Source organism: Bos indicus x Bos taurus, chromosome 27 (assembly GCF_003369695.1).
Source record: "Bos indicus x Bos taurus breed Angus x Brahman F1 hybrid chromosome 27, Bos_hybrid_MaternalHap_v2.0, whole genome shotgun sequence".
Classification (NCBI taxonomy): Eukaryota; Metazoa; Chordata; class Mammalia; order Artiodactyla; family Bovidae; genus Bos; species Bos indicus x Bos taurus.
Genome location: NC_040102.1, coordinates 4,724,914 through 4,739,142, shown reverse-complemented (window position 1 = coordinate 4,739,142; position 14,229 = coordinate 4,724,914). Strand labels below are relative to the sequence as shown.

The window sequence follows — 14,229 nt, the reverse complement described above, 5'->3', positions numbered from 1 at the left end:
AAGGTTATCAAGGAACTTTTGTTGGAGTTTTTTGTTTTTTTCCTCTGCCCTTAGTTATTTGATCCTGATGAGTATTCACCTGGGTGATATGCTTCCAAAGCAAAAACCGTATCATGAGTTGATGTTTACATTCACATATTACCTATATTACATATTGATCACTAGTGTGCCGCTGTGCTTTTAGTTACAAAATCAAATCAGTCACACTTGGTGCATGAAGAACATTGGAACAGAAAATGTCAGGAGAGCCCCGTACCTACTAGAGCAGAAAGAGTTCAGAATCAGATTTACTTCCAGCCAGTCAGAATCGATATCCTTGACAGAACCTGAAATGTCAGTTTATTGTTTTTTCTAGAATTTTTTCACATTTGCCATTTCAAATGACCATATTCTCAATCTCCTATAATTAAGAACATATGTAATCACTATTATTACATCTAAGGTAATATTAAATCAATAATATCTTCATAATTATATACAGCCTGTATTGAAATTTTGCATTGTTCCAATGATGTTTTTTAATAAAATTATATGATTCATGATCCAGTCAGAGTCTGTGCATTGTTGTTGTGCTATGATTTGCAGCTTAATCCCCCTTTAAGATGAAAAGACTTACTCCCACAATTGCCAGAAATACTCCCAGCAGAGAGCAGTTGGCTTATGTTTCCCAAGTATATTAATCTTTCCAAGGCTCTGAGTCTTCTTTCAGCTTTTGATGACATTCATACATTAAAAAAAAAATGGTCCAGGGTACTCATTATATTCAGTACCCACATGTAGACTTTACTTCATGAATAGGTTCAGGGAAAACATTCTAGCAAGTTCAGTACATCCTTGATAGTGTGTATACTTCCTTTTTTGCGTAGCATCAGAAGACACCTCATGTCAGAGTTCCATGGTTTGTGAGTCTCCTTTGATCCTAAGGTTAAGGTGGGCAGAATGATGACTTTTCAGATCTTTCTACTTTCAAAATGTGTGTGTGTGTATACGTATATATGTTCTTTTTAAATATTCTTTTCCATTGTGACTTATCACAGGATATTAATTTAGTTCCCTGTGCTACACAGTAGGACCTTATTGTTTCTTACTTTAAATGTGTTTATTCTATAAATGTAAACCAAAGTGAAACTGTATTGGTCATATTGAATTGTTCCCTGGATTGGCTTAAAATATTCCTTCTTGTGTCTGGTAAACTTCTTGCCTGAAGTTCATCTAGGTTTTCATTTTGATTTTATTAGTACCTTCAAGATCTTACATGCTTATCTTCAATGTGTATTCCTGTGACCACCATTCTTTTTAAACCTAATCTGCTTGATTTTGTTTTTAACTTGGGTCCTGGGTTTATATACATACAGTGAGATTTTTAAAATATGTATATGGTTTTATAGCCGTATGGTATAAGGCTCTTCCCACATGTGTTCTTTCTGTCACCTGTGTTTTCTCTTTCCTGTCAAACATATGTCTTATTATTAATGCATATGTTAGATCACTTCATGGGAAATAGATGGGGAAACAGTGGAAACAGTGTCAGACTTTATTTTTTGGGGCTCCAAAATCAGTGCAGATGGTGACTGCAGCCATGAAATTAAAAGACACTTACTCCTTGGAAAGAAAGTTATGACCAACCTAGATAGCATATTCAAAAGCAGAGACATTACTTTGTCAACAAAGTTCTGTCTAGTCAAGGCTATTTCCAGTATCATGTATGGATATGAGAGTTGGACTGTGAAGAAAGCTGAGCGCCAAAGAATTGATGCTTTTGAACTGTGGTGTTGGAGAAGACTCTTGAGAGTCCCTTGGACTGCAAGGAGATCCAACCAGTCCATTCTGAAGGAGATCAGCCCTGGGATTTCTTTGGAAGGAATGATGCTAAAGCTGAAACTCCAGTACTTTGGCCACCTCATGCGAAGAGTTGACTCATTGGAAAAGACTCTGATGCTGGGAGGGATTGGGGGCAGGAGGAAAAGGGGACGACAGAGGATGAGATTGCTGGATGGCATCACTGACTTGATGGACATGAGTCTGAGTGAACTCCAGGAATTGGTGATGGACAGGGAGGCCTGGCGTGCTGCGATTCATGGGGTCACAAAGAGTTGGACACGACTGAACAACTGAACTGATGTTAGATTAGCTTGATAGTATCCTGTTCTTTGAGTTCTTTAATGGCAACTCTAGAGTGAGTACTTAGATTTAATATAGCCTAAGTTATAAGCCTTTTCATTTTCCAGAAAGTGCAAAGTACTTAAAATCTTTCAACTATATTTTCCCCATCTTAAACTATAAATATGTACTACTTGAGCTACTACTTTAATTTAACAGAGGTTTTAAGTACCCCAGACACTTCTATTGTTGTGTTCTATTTTCAATATTTACTTATATTTATTCCCTGACTTAACCATCCCAGCAGTCATCATTTCTTCTTTAATCCCCATGCTTCTAATTAGGGACATTTTATTTTTCATGTTCCATCTAAGTTTTTTTTTTTAATTTAAATTTATTTATTTTAAATGGAGGCTAATTACTTTACAATATTGTATTAGTTTTGCCATACATCAACATGAATCCGCCATGGGTGTACACGTGTTCCCCATCCTGAACCCCCCTCCCACCTCCCTCCCTGTACCATCCCTCTGGGTCATTCCAGTACACCAGCCCCAAGCATCCTGTATCCATCTAGGTTTGTTCTGCTTGTGGTAAATTCTGTTTTTGTTTCTGAAACCATCTTTATTGCACCTTCATTTTCACAGGCTATTTCCTGTGAATGGAATTCTGAGACATCAGTGTTCATTTTCCTTCAGCCCTTAGGTTTCTATCCATTGCCTCCTGGCTTCCATCCTTTCCATTCAAATGTCAGCTTTCCATCTAACTTCTTCTAAAGAATCTTTAACATATGAAGAAGAAACTTACGTCACCAAATTTTATTTACTTTTAAATGTTACATTTATTAGTTATTTATTTATTGGGTGCTCTCGGTCTTCACTGCCGTCCACAGGCTTTCTGTAGTTACAGCGAGTGGGGGCTACTCTTTGTCATGGGCAACAGGCTTCTCATTGTTGTGGCTTCTCTGCTGCAGAGCACAGGCTCTAGAATGTGCAGGCTTCAGTAGTTGCTGTGTACAGGCTCTAGAGCACAGGCTCAGCTGTTTTGATGCATAGGCTCAGCTGCTCCATGGCATGTGGGATCTTCCCAGGCCACAGATTGAACTGGTGCCCTGCATTTCTTCCTCTGCATTGCAAGGCAGACTTCCAGCCACTGGATCACCAGGGATGTCCTCTCATAAAATTTCAACATGTGTATAATTTGAGCCACAAAATGATTAGAGAGAGAGAGAAGAAGCAGTCTGGGGAGAGATATCCAGAGGTTTTCCAAACTGAGGAAAGACAGATTCAAGAACCTTTGCAGGACCAAATAGGATAAGGAAGAACATACGGACAATGTGGAATGTCCTGTCTCTCAAGTCATGTTTCCAGCACAGCACTGCTCTGACTGCTATCAGAGATAATTTCTCATTATGTGGATTAACTGTGCTAAATTTCACAGTAAACCCATGAGGCTAACACTATGGGCAGCCCCATAGGACAAACGAGGGATTGTTGCTGCTTTGAAGACCAGAGCAGTTGGACTCCACAGTCACTATTTACTAACACCCTATAGGATATTCCAACCCATTCTGCTTTACTTCTCAACATATCTTAATCTACCCAAGCCTCAAGAGAAGGATGGTACCTTACTCCACATGACTACCACTCCCTCTCCAATCTCACTACATGTAAACCTGGTCCTTTCAAATCTATGTGTCATGTTGTAGCTAAGGTGACCTTGTCCAATATAAGATTATATGTGGCAACAGTATGTATGTACATTTACTTAAATGAATAACAAAAGCCATCCAAATGGTTCAGCAACTTATGATGATTTTATTACAAGTCTCTCCAACTTCTTAATTAAAACATGTTTTGCAAAGGCAGGACCATCTCTGTCTTATTACTGATGATTTCTAGTACTTGATGCCTTGTTCTGCAAAGAGAAGAAGCTTAATGCAGAATTTGTGACTGGATAAATGAATGAATTATATGTAGATACTGTCACTAAGAACCTTTCCAAAAAAAAGCTTTGCATGGAGAAGAAAATGGCAACCTACTCCAGTATTTTTGCCTGGAAAATCCCATGGACAGGGAACCTGGCAGGCTACAGTCCTTGAGGTTGCCAAGAGTCAGACATGACTTAGCAAGTGAGCATATAACTTTTTAATTTATTTCTTTTTGTTTCCTTGTCAGTTCTTAGCTTTTAGGGCAGAACCAACATGTGGAACCTCTGAATTTTGTGCCGTGATTAGCATTATATTAGGGTCTGCTGTGATCAGCAGAATATGACTTTCTTCAAGCCACAGGACTACCTGAGGCAAGACACATCATATCTCCTGGCTTACCAAAACTGCACATTACTCACACCTACCTGCACATTACTTATTACGCTTTTCTTGACAAAAGCTTTATGACTTCAACAGTTGTTCAGCGGAAAAGGCTGGAGTCACAGTGGGACCAATTATGCCTTTGTAAACATTCAGGGGTGATGCAGCTGCTTTACTGAATTCTTTAATGGGAAATTTGTTACAGTGTAAAGTTTTGCTGCCTCTAAACTTGTAGTAACTTTTGACAAAATTAGATGCAGATTATTTCAAGAATATACTCCTTTTCAACTGGGGATGGTAATTTACAATGATACCACTGAACTTGTAAATTTAAGGAAAATATCATGTCTTATAAACTGGATTTGATTTTTTGAAACTAGCTGTTTATATTCAATTCTAAAACAATTTCCATTTAAAATTTTCTGAAAAAATGATTCCAATTAGAATTGTCATGTAACAATAGGAAAGTTATAGTATCAATATTTAGCACTAATGTATTTTCCACCATAAAGTTTTATGAGTCTAAAGTTTTATGAGTCTTCAGTTTTATGAATCCCATAGTAACGACAAATAATTCTAATAAATAGAAATGGTGGGTGATATTTCTATCTGGGACTAAATTTTAATATGTTATATAATAACCACCATGAATCTTTCAGGGATAGTAGAGGGACTATGACTGAGTTTCTTGACTTTTTAAAAGTGAAAATCATAGCACAAAACAGTGCTAGATAGTACTTTAAAGTCCTAATGTAGGAGGATTATAATCATTTTTCTCTGGCATCTGATGTTTGGGTAGATTATCTGGAGGTGCTGCTGTTTTTAAAATAGTGAAATCATATTGTGGGTTTCTTTAAAGATTTTGAAAAATCTTAAAATATTTGGAGAGAGGTTATATATTATATAGATAAATAGGAATATAGATAAATAGAATATAGATAAATAGGAATATAGATAAATCAATGTTATTCTTTAATTATTTATTAATAAATCTGCTAATTGAATATCTCATAGTATTTATAATTGTGGAAGGAAAATCAGGTAATGTAAGGAGTGTCAAGTGGGTGGGCACTGCTCTAAATCACCACAGTACACTCTAAGCACAAGTACTATACTGTTTATCTACTACATTAATCAATTTACATTGGGGTCCGTTGAGTTGTCTTTGTACATTTATAAAACATTTATGTAAAAGTCTACATAAAAATAAACAGAATTCCAAATGCTGTTAATTTTTCAGTGTTCCCATCTGTGGCCTCTTTCCCCGTGTATCTAGCTTTGAGTAACCAAAAGTTTAACAGTTCAGAGAGATTACAGGGAAGTGAAGCTGCTCAGTCATGTCTGACTCTTTGCAACCCCATGGACTGGAGCCTACCAGGCTTCTCCGTCCATGGAATTTTTCAGGCAAGAGTACTGGAGTGGGTTGTCATTTATTTCTCCAGGGGATCTTTCTGACCCAGGGAACAAACCTGGGTCTCCTGCATTGCAGGCAGATGCTTTACCATCTGAGCCACCAGGGAAGCCCAGATTACAGGGAAGGCACTTCACAAAATTTTTTTTTGGTTCTTTACCTAAAAATAGGTACTCATTCAATAACTGGCTTAACCAAAAAACTAATATTTGAACTAATAATTTCTCATTTGTAAAGGTGTTTTTCAATGTGATGTAGAATGTAGTGTGCTATTTAAACTTTTAGATTCCATGAAATTTCTACTCTTTTTGTTTGAATGGCATATGTGCCGTCTTGTGAGCTGCTCGTGGCTTTATAGTAAGTTGTAGTTGTTGTTTAGTCACTAAGTTGTCTGACTCTTTGCAGTCCCATGGACCATAGCCCACAAGGCTCCTCTGTCCATGGGATTTCCCAGGCAAGAATACTGGAGTGGATTACCATTTCTTTCTCCAGGGCATCTTCCCGACCCAGGGATCAAACCCACATCTCCTGCATTGGCTATTTACTACTGAGCCACCAGGGAAGCCCTTATAATAAGTAGAATCATCTAAAAAAAAAAAAAAAAAAAAAACAACCCTATGCGTTTCATTTGTCTCAGGAAAAATCTTACAGTCATTGGATCTTTTTATTTTCTTTTTAAACTAGACCAAAGCATAACTGTCATAAATTCAACTGTTCACTGGACAACTTTAAGAGGCATAGACTTATTTCTTATGGTACACATGAAAAAGTATACAAGCACACCCACATGTTATTTCTATTTATCTTGTTGAAACAATAAAATATCAACTCCCTGCAACCAAGGAAACTGATGTAGCCTTGCTTGATACATTTTCTTCAAGAGCATACATTTCTGGGCATGGTCCATGTAGCGTGGGGATAGGATGGATTCCTCTGTCTCAGTGTGAACTTCAGTAATGAAATCTGGACTGGGGAAATACACGTGGGTGCTGGCTGCACACAGATGGTTACTGAAGTTGTACAAGTGAAAAAAGGATATACAGGATATACTGATGGAGAGGGACATAGAGACAGACCAGGCAGTATTTTTGAGTGAAAATAAAAGAAAGAAGAATACATAAATGCAACTGAAAAGGAATAGATACAGAAGAGAATGAGAAAAACATGAGTTCCTTGGAAATGCTCAAAGGAGAAGAATTTCCCACAAGGAGATTCAGTTCAGTTCAGTTCATTTCAGTCACTCAGTCGTGTCCGACTCTGTGACCCCGTGAATCGCAGCACGCAGGCCTCCCTGTCCATCACCAACTCCCGGAGTTCACTCAGACTCACGTCCATCGAGTCAGTGATGCCATCCAGCCATCTCATCCTCTGTCGTCCCCTTCTCCTCCTGCCCCCAATCCCTCCCAGCATCAAAGTCTTTTCCAATGAGTCAACTCTTCGCATGAGGTGGCCAAAGTACTGGAGTTTCAGCTTTAGCATCATTCCCTCCAAAGAAATCCCAGGGCTGATCTCCTTCAGAATGGACTGGTTGGATCTCCTTGCAGTCCAAGGGACTCTCAAGAGTCTTCTCCAACACCACAGTTCAAAAGCATCAATTCTTCGGTGCTCAGCCTTCTTCACAGTCCAACTCTCACATCCATACATGACCACAGGAAAAACCATAGCCTTGACTAAACGGACCTTTGTTGGCAAAGTAATGTCTCTGCTTTTGAATATGCTATCTAGGTTGGTCCTAACTTTCCTTCCAAGGAGTAAGCGTCTTTTAATTTCATGGCTGCAATCACCATCTGCAGTGATTTTGGAGCTCCCAAAAATAAAGTCTGACACTGTTTCCACTGTTTCCCCATCTATTTCCCATGAAGTGACAAGGAGATTAGTATTGACAAAAAGCCCATTAGGATGAGGACTGGGATCTATCCATTTGCCTTGGCAACAAGGAAGCTGTTACACTTTATCAATACATGAGTTGCAGGCAGAAGAGTGAATGATGGGTGAGTCAGAGAACATGGTGTAGAGTGTCTTTAATGCAGCTATAGTATTAAAGGCTCGAATCTCTTTAGCATCTCTTTAGAGCTATTTCCATAGGGTATGGGAGTCAATGGAAGGTTTTTTTTTTTTTTCCGTGAGAGAAATGTGCACACATTTGAATGTGATATAAAGGAGCTTGATAATATAGTCGAAAGATGGGGATGTCAAAAGTGTGGAGTCTGTTGGGGCACAAGAGGAAAGGTTCAATGCCAGCATGATGCTTGGCTTTATACAGCATGATGCTTGGTTTGGAGGAGAGATGCTGTCTTCATTGTAATGTAAATAAAGGGATTCTTCAGTGTGGAAAATACTGAGGGCTTGCCTATCTGATCACTTTTTGTTTGGGTATTTGGAAAGGAAAGTCCTCTGCTGAATGTGAGAGGAAATGTCCTGGAGGTTTAGTTTCATGGAGAATGGTGTGCATCTGAAATAACTCTGCTCAGGGAAAACACTGATTTTGGGAAAGCAAAGGAGACAGTGTTTACACAATGGACTCATTCTTTACAAATTTTACTTTACTTTTTTTTTTTTTTTTTTCCAAGTAAAATCAAATCCTGGCTGTAAACTTGGAGACGTCACAGTGTTTTATTCTTTCAGTTTTATTTTTTTCTTTTTCTATGTAAGAACAGGGAAATGGAGGTTAGTATATTGACCAGAAAATAATTAATGGGTGAGTCAAGTTGCTCTAATATGAGTTAGAAAGGAAGCTCAGAATTAAGGAGTTGATGTGCAGAGAAAAGTTGACAGATCTGCAGATGGGAATCTCACTAATATTAAAACAAACAAATGCAAAAAACAAACAAATGAAAAATAGATATAGAAGGAATGCCTGAGTAGGAATTGAAAGTATCAAAGGTTATAGCTATCTTTCCACATTTCGAAAGATAGGTCTCAGAGTATTTTTTGACCATGTTATAGAAACAAAGAATAGATTTCCTTCCATCTCCTTTACAAATAGTTTAATTTTGAAAGAAACTGAAAGGTAGAAGAAAGTGTGAAAGTGTCGGTCACTCAGTCGACAGACACTCAGCAACTCTATGTGACTCCACGGACTGTAGCTTGTTAGGCTCCTCTTTCCGTGGGATATTTCCAGCCAGGAGTATTGGAGTGAGTTGCCATTCCCTTCTCCAGGGGGTCTTCTCAATCCAGGGATCGAACCCAGGTCTCCTGCACTGCAGATAGATTCTTTGCCATCTAAGCCACCAGGGAAATTACTTCTAGCTTTCAGTTTCTTTCAGAATGAATCTCCTTTTCAAAGAGTTTTCAAAGAAAGTGAAAGGTAGAAGTAACTTTGAATTGAAACAACTTTAGAGAAAAGTGAAATTTCTGTAAAAGTTAAGGGGGAGAAACATGATTGTCCTGTTTTCTCCTGGAGCTTTTCCCTTTGTGGTTGTAAGGGAACTAGTATTGTCCTGAATTCCTGCCTTCCTGGACTGACAAAGACCTTGGTTGAAGACAATTACATTCTCTTTCAGGAGTCCATCACTGAGCAATAATGAGGTGTGAACACATTCCTCAGAAACCACAGACATGCCAAAAGGGCAATTTAACACCTCTTCAAAAGATAGATGAGATATGAATTATTCATAATGAGCTCGGGCCAGACTCTGTATGCACCAGCTGACTTCAAAACCTGAACTGGTGTGATGTGAACTCTCTTCTGTGGAAGTTGTGTATTTTCTCCCCAGGCAGAGGTCACAATCTTTAATCTACTTAATACTTTTATTGAAGGGGTGCTGAGAACAACTCTCTATCCCTCTCTCTCAATTTCACTCTTCCATTTACCATTTTGTCGAGGGTGTGTGTGTGTGTATGTCATGTACCTCATTTCTATATATCCTATATTGGAGTGGGAAGGTTAGTAAACATTTTCTGTCTTATCTTGCAGTCTTCAAATCTGCATGATAAGAGCATGTTCCATGCTCTTGAGTCATGACTTCTATATATAAGATGATGTTAATAAGTTAAAACACAACTATACACTTCCCCTAGCATGTCTGGGTTATGTCAGAGTTCAATGACAGGGTCACAGGAAAGGCAGTCATGGTTTTGAGGCAGTTGGTTATTCTAGTATCTCTAAGGATGATACATATTTTCATTGTATTGAGACAGTTGATAAATAAGGAATCATAGCCCCAAGCGACCAGCCCTAAACCAGTTTGTCAGAGAATTTCATGGGCCCTCCATGGTGCAATGCAAGTTAGGTTCCCAGAGTTGTTTTGCAAGTAAAGATTGGTTTTAAATAACTGTGTAAAATAATTCATTTACTTCACTGATAGCTTTGTGAAGAGTCATTATTTATGAGTTAAATTAGTCTCCTCTTTTTGCTCGTCATACACTCATCTTAGCCAATTATTTTTCCCTTGGTAAATTTAAAAGTAAGCCAAAATATATATTGGCAAAATATCAGCACCACTAGGAGGAACATTCAGAACACTTCTCTTATGGAGATCTGATTATTATATGAGATTCTCAAATGCACATTGAACAAAAGATTTTGTTTTCAGTAGTACATAAAATTGAAGCTGTAGTTTCCTCTTTAAAGATTCTTATTATTTTCAGTGCTGCTACATTATGCAGAATCCCTTTTCCAAAAATTCTCAAGTTTAAACTCTCATTAGTGGCGTGAATAGAAAATAGATGCAGAGAGAAGAAGGTGTACAAGGAATAGCTTAGTGACATCATGAAGTAGCTCTCCACCGAGAATTCGAGCCCTTGTTGATTGTCTTGAGTTTTTCAGCAAGGACAGCTTTTCACATAACATTAATTCTCTCTCTCTCTCTCTTTTTTTTTTTCTGTTTTACATGTAACAATCAATTTCCTCTTATCAAATCGTAATTCCATATGTAGCCTGAGGGAACTACTTTCTTGAAATTAATCTACTAATGAAAACTCTGTAATTGCTTCTGTTTTTCTCATATTTAATTTTGTGTATTTTTCTTAAAAGTTTTAATTTAAAGACATCAACAATCTTAATGAATACTATCATTTAACTAATAAATTGTGCAGGGGAATATAAAATATGATCACTTAAATATTCATACCAATTGCATGATGCTTCTAGATTTTTGAAAAAGAAATCTTTTATTGAGAAATACACTTCATAGAATTTAGAATATAGAGTAATTAGGCTAGAAGGTTACATATTTTACTGAAGTGCATGCTGTTGCTTCACTCATGTCCAACTCTGTGCAATCCTATGGACTGTAACCTACCAGGTTCCTCTGTCCATAGGATTCTCCAGGCAAGAATACTGAAGTGGGTTGCCATGCCTACCTCCAAGAGATCTGCCCCATCTAGGGATTGAACCCGCGTTTCTTTTGTCTCCTGAATGAGAGGTGGATTCCTTACTACCATTAGTGCCACCTGGGAAGCCCAATTTTTACTGATATCCAATTTTCAATTATAATTGTTTTATTTTTCAAATTATTTTAAAGATGTTATTTTACTTTTTTAAGTTTTCCTTGGCTTTGTTTGTTTTTGACATCTTTTCTGTTAACTCTGTTTTTTTCAGGATATTTTATATATTTTATTTTATTTTTTTAAATTTATTTATTTTAATTAGAGGCTAATTACTTTACAATATTGTATTGGTTTTGCCATACATCAACATGAATCTGCCACGGGTGTACACATGTTCCCAATCCTGAACCCCCCTCCCACCTCCCTCCCTGTACCATCCCTCTGGGTCATCCCAGTGCACCAGCCCCAAGCATCCTATATCCCGCATCAAACCTGGACTGGCAATTTGTTTCTTATATGATATTATACATGTTTCAATGCCATTCTCCCAAATCATCCCCCGCCTCCCTATCCCACAGAATCCAAAAGACTGTTCTATACATCTGTGTCTCTTTTGCTATCTCGCATACAGGGTTATTGTTACCATCTTTCTAAATTCCATATATATGCGTTAGTATACTGCATTGGTGTTTTTCTTTCTGGCTTACTTCACTCTTTATAATAGGCTCCAGTTTCATCCACCTCATTAGAACTGATTCAAATGTATTCTTTTTAATGGCTGAGTAATACTCCATTGTGTATATGTACCACTGCTTTCTTATTCATTCATCTGCTGATGGACATCTAGGTTGCTTCCATGTCCTGGCTATTATAAACAGTGCTGCGATGAACATTGGGGTACACGTGTCTCTTTCAATTCTGGTTTTCTCGGTGTGTATTCCCAGCAGTGGGATTGCTGGGTCATATGGCAGTTCTATTTCCAGTTTTTTAAGGAATCTCCACACTGTTCTCCATAGTGGCTGTACTAGTTTGCATTCCCACCAACAGTGTAAGAGGGTTCCCTTTTCTCCACATCCTCTCCAGCATTTATTGCTTGTAGACTTTTGAATCGCAGACATTCTGACTGGCGTGAAATGGTACCTCATGGTGGTTTTGATTTGCATTTCTCTGATAATGAGTGATGTTGAGCATCTTTTTATGTGTTTGTTAGCCATCTGTATGTCTTCCTTGGAGAAATGTCTATTTAGTTCTTTGGCCCACTTTTTTATTGGGTCTTTATTTTTCTGGAATTGAGCTGCAGGAGTTGCTTGTATATTTTTGAGACTAGTTGTTTGTCAGTTGCTTCATTTGCTATTATTTTCTCCCATTCTGAAGACTGTCTTTTCACCTTGCTTATAGTTTCTTTTGTTGTGCAGAAGCTTTTAATTTAATTTAATTTAAAAAAAATTTTTTGTGTGTTCATTTACTTTATTAACACTACATTTACCATGTTATCACCATGGAATGTAAATTCAGGTTAGACGAGAATTCACAAGTACAACAAAGCATTCTGTGATTTACCAAAGTTTGTATAATGTCTGACCAAACCAGCTTGCTCATCAATGACTTCCATTATAGGCATTTTATTTAGCTGATGATACTTTTGGAGAAAATAAACATACTGCATACATTTAAAAAGTGTTTTTCATTCACCTTTGCATTAGCACTTAAAATACATGTTTCAAACTAATTTAAAATTATTCTAACATAATAGCAGCAAAATATAATTCTGCAATTACAAAAGAGCTAAAAGGGATCCACAAGTTAAGTTACTCTCATGTTTATAACTATGATTCTAAAATAAATACTACTTCAAAGTGGCTCTGTTACCAGCTTTTTAGTTTTGGTTTTAAAACACACACAGACTTCCAGGGAGGTTTGTAATGTTGTATTCTATGCACTGTTCTGAAAGGGTTCCTCAAGAGCCAACCAGCCCTTAAAACAGTACTCAGTCCACAAGGCCGTCAGAAAGTTAAATTACCTGGTGTAAATAGGATTCCTACATTACATCAAAAGCATATGATATTCTGCAGCAACTGGGAGCATTTTCAGGATTGGCATGTTGTCTTCTTTAGAACTAATTTCAACAGAAGAGTTTAAGAAGGTGGACAGGTACCACTATCAAGTGTATTTAAAAGTGACATGTTTCTTTTGTGCTGGTCTGACTCCCCTGAATGACCTAGCTAGTGAACTAGTCACCAGTAACTTAGTCACCAGGCAAATCAAGCCTGCAAGAAAGGAAGCCAATTTTCAAATTACCATGTTCTTGTCTGACCCAAACAATTTATTTTCAGCATAAACATCAATATGAGATGTCTAACTAAAGCAAGCACCACCAAGATGACCAAGACAGCATCTCCTCTTCTAAGGTTTAGGTCTCCCCCAGAATTCTTGATACAGGAAATAGCCCATACCAAGAGTCATTGCTCCCACAACAAAGCCTTGGGCTGCCACATGCATGTGGATCAGGTGAACAGACATTTTAGTATGTCCCCTGCTCTTCAATCTATATAATCCATATGCAACAATTGCTGCAAAACCTGCCATTCCAATGGAGACAAAAGGTGCCTCTCTAGCTTTTCGGATAAGTTTAGATCCCTGATCTTCATCATATGAAGAAAGAGAAATACCTGTGTCGCTTGACATAGTGATTGAAGAATCTTCAGACAACTTCAAGATGTTTCAGGTTCCTACCGGATTCTGACCCCACTCTCGCACCCCAGCTTTTAATTTTAATTAGATCCCATTTGTTTATTTTTTTCTTTTATTTCCAATGTTCTGGGAGGTGGGTTATAGAGGATCCTGCTGTGATTTATGTCGGAGAGTGTTTTGCCTATGTTCTCCTCTAAGAGTTTATAGTTTCTGGTCTTATGTTTATTTTTGTGTATGATGTTAGAAAGTATTCTAGTTTCATTCTTTTACAAGTGGTTGACCAGTTTTCCCAGCACCACTTGTTAAAGAGATTGTCTTTAATCCATTGTATATTCTTGCCTCCTTTGTCAAAGATAAGGTGTCCATAGGTGTGTGGGTTTATCTCTGGGCTTTCTATTTTGTTCCATTGATCTATATTTCTCTCCTTGTGCCAGTACCATACTGT

General features: G+C 37.6%; 1 pseudogene; it reads right to left on the bottom strand.

The window, feature by feature from the left end:
- Positions 1 to 13,197: 13,197 nt before the first annotated feature.
- Positions 13,198 to 13,780, bottom strand: LOC113884891 (annotated as a pseudogene).
- Between the last annotated feature and the right edge of the window lie 449 nt (positions 13,781 to 14,229).